Source organism: Phacochoerus africanus, chromosome 7, assembly GCF_016906955.1.
Source record: "Phacochoerus africanus isolate WHEZ1 chromosome 7, ROS_Pafr_v1, whole genome shotgun sequence".
Taxonomy (NCBI): Eukaryota; Metazoa; Chordata; class Mammalia; order Artiodactyla; family Suidae; genus Phacochoerus; species Phacochoerus africanus.
In genome coordinates this window covers 100,462,161-100,465,776 of record NC_062550.1, presented here as the reverse complement: position 1 = coordinate 100,465,776, position 3,616 = coordinate 100,462,161, and positions in this window count along the sequence as shown.

Below are 3,616 nucleotides of genomic sequence, written 5' to 3'. Positions count from 1 at the left end.
ATTTGGTAAATAGAACTCATGACTATCAAAGTAATGTTTCAAAGCAGAATTATCATGTTGATTACAGGGTGCAGTCCCTGATATCTGGTTGTGGTCTTATAGATTACATATATATATAAATTTTTTTTTTCTAATCCCAAAGATTTTGGACTCAATCCAGACAAGGTTTTAGATATGGAATTAAGAATGCTATGTTGAGCTCTAAAGATCTGAAGAAAAAGACATGGTGCTTATTTTCAGAGGGCTCACAGTCCAATGAGGAAGACAGACATGTAGCTACAAACTTTTAGTGCAGTGACTAATGTGTTCCATTAGAGACTTGATGAGAGTACAGAGGAGGGAGTCAATAGCTAGACCCGGACCAAATAGAATGGTTTTTTTTTTTTTTTTATGGTCTCACCAGAGTATATGGAAATGCCTTGGCCAGGGATTGAATCCAAGCTGTAGCTGTGACCCCAAAACGGAGCTGCAACCCAAAATGCAGCTGCAACAATGCCAGATCCTTTAAACCACTGTGCCAGCCCAGAATTAAATCTGCACCTTCACAGTGACCCAGCCAGATTCTTAACCCACTGCACCATGGCAGGAAGTCGATAAATAGAATGGATTTAGAAAGAGGTTATACTTAAGCTGGACTTTGAAGCCTGCCTAATAGGTAGGTTAGCATTGAAGGGGATGATAAGCATTTCTGATAGATTTTAATAAAAAATGTTTTTGTTGTTGTCACCAGGCTCTATGCTTTGCTCTTCCACAATATATACATAATTTGATTGTACCTGCAGCATCTTAGGGTATAATAAATGTGGTGATGTTTCTGCTAGGAGGAAAAGAGGAGAGTTAGGAGTTCCCATCATGGTGCAGTGGAAACAAATCTGACTAGGAACCATGGGGCTGTGGGTTTGATCCCTGGCCTATCTCAGTGGGTTAAGGATCTGGCATTGCTGTGAGCTGTGCTGTAGGTCGCAGATGTGGCTTGGATCTGGTATTGCTGTGGCTGTGGTGTAGGCCAGCAGCTATAGCTCTGATTGGACCCCTAGCCTGGGAACCTCCATATGCCAGGGGTGCGGCCCTGAAAAGACAAAAGACAAAAAAAAATGAGAGTTAAGTCAGAATAAAAATTCATGCTCAATCATGGAGGGCTTGGGGGTGCCATAGTAAAGCACTTTTAATCTTATTCTGTGGGAATCAGAGGGAATCAACCAAAGTTTTTGGAAGGGAGAATGAAATTTTCTGTTCTTTGAAAAGTTCCTCTGGAGCCAAAAGATAGGATGTAGGAATGTCAAACTCATTGGAAACTGATTTGTGAAAAGAAAAGTAAATCTTCTGTTTTTATATTTCAGTTCTTTTTGATAATGTCTTTTCAATATAGAGCTTATATTCAATATTAAATATAGCTGGGAAAAAATCTTAAACATCTTTACATTCATTTGAGCAAAAAAACATATGAGGGTGTTCCTTATATATATGTTTAGATTTGGGTGACTTCAACTTTTCCTTATGTATGTTGGAATTCTGGAGTCCTTCCTGGTGTCGAATGCATCTGCCACTGCCATTCTATATTTTAATTCATGAAATATGTGAGTAGAATATGACGGATGAACTCTGTGCAAGAAGTGGTGTAAACACCTCCTTAAAAACCACAGCTGTACTTGCATCAAACCTTGAAGTGAAATTGCAGGAAAATCTCTGAAAATGAGGAAAACATGAAAAAAATCAAGCAGTTAACATTTGTAGAGGAAACACTTCATTTAGAGAAAGATATGGAATATATGAGAAACAGTAAAGTCAATTTGTTATTGTATGTTTGCACACTTTATATAATTATAGCATTTATAAAATATATAGTCCAATAAGAACATGTTACTAAATTATGGAGAATATTTAAGAGTCTGTACCAACTTATATTTGTTAATAATACATAAAGTTTAGAATACTTTTCCATGTATTAATTTCAGTGACTAAACACTAAAGTCATTGAAGTGGTAAAAGTAAAAATTATGTTGTGTTTTCATCAAGCAGACATCAGTTGAGAAGCATATTGCACTTGGTTAAATAAAACTAGTTAGTATTGAATACAATGACGTGAATTTTTATTACAGGAAAAAAATGATGAAAGGCTTTCCTTTTACTGAAAAATATGTCCCTTTAGAGGAGACTGACTAATAATTTATTGTCTATGAAATACAATTTCCTTCTTACTTGCCTAACCCTATAGACCAACAGAGAATGGAATAATGGAATGAAGTGGAATCTTGATTGAAGGAGATATGGATTCAAATAAGATTCTGCTACTTATTAGCTATGGTCTTGAAAAGTTGGTTAAAATCTCTTTTTGTACATGTTAACTGGGGGTCCTGACATCTAACAGAAAGGGTTGTGCATATGAAAGAAGTGATGCACAGTCAATTCAGGACAAAGGAGCCACTGTAAAAAGAGCTGTCTTACCATTCTGATTTCACTGTAGTGGTCTGCCATCTCCCCCACAGAAATCCCATCTTCTTGATGTTTGTCATCCTTTAAGGAGAACAAAACTTGCATTCAAAGAAGTTGGGAATAAAAGTATTCCTAAGACAGATATCACATTTCATGGCTGTAATAAGAAGAATCAGTTGATGTATCCATGAAGTAAGTTGTGATACAAAGAGAAAAGCAGGATATTAATTGGAAGCAACAGAATGCCATGCTGATGAGCAGGATAAGGGTACAAAAAAAAAATCAATCTCAACTTGATATCTATGATATTGCTGTTAGGTTTGCAGAGGGAAGCATGCACTAGGCCAAGCTAGTAAAGCAAAAGAGATTAATTAAGGCATCAGAGGGCCACGGCTGAGCTCAAGATGGTGCCAGCTCTGACTGTGAGGAAGTGCCAGGCTTATAAAGGATCTGTGTCTGGACTCTGTGGCTGAAAGGACTTCATGATGGGAACTTGTGGCAGGAAAAGTAGGAAAAATAGGAAAAAAAGAGGGATAGGGAAGTCAAGTCCCATGACAGGGGTGCAGTGAATCCTTTCAGGAGATTAATCTATGCAGGTAGTTGTTTTCCGCAGGCCATTGTTTCTTGCTGCCCACCTGGAGCTTCCACATTCTGGAACAGGGTATCCACAGTAGGTCTCCAAGGTGAATAGACACATTTGGGGGTTGGGGGGTCTGTCTCCATCCTCCTGGGACCCTATCATTTGTGATGTATGAGAAATATATATTTGGTCTTCAACCTAGTTCCTGGCACAGAGCTCCTAAAACCTGTGGAATCTTCTGTGATAAGAACTATAAAGGTATCACTGTTTTGTTATGAGGTGACTTTTGGAAAAGCCTTCAGGGAACCTAAGGATTAAGGCTGGTTGCTCAGTGAACCAACCATGTGATTAGAAGGTTGGAACTTTTTGAGTACCATACTTCTACCCTTAGGAGAGAAGAGCTGGAGGGAAAACTGGTAGTCTATATCCAGTCATTTAATCAGTCATGACCATGGAATGATGCTCCATAAAAACCCAAAAGGAAAGGGTTCAGAGAACTTGGAAGGCACTGGGAGAGTTGGCAGGCCTCGAGAGATCAGGGAACGTGATCGCCCCTTTCTGAGTTCTATGAGCCTCTCTAGCAAATTAATGGAGCCAGAGGAG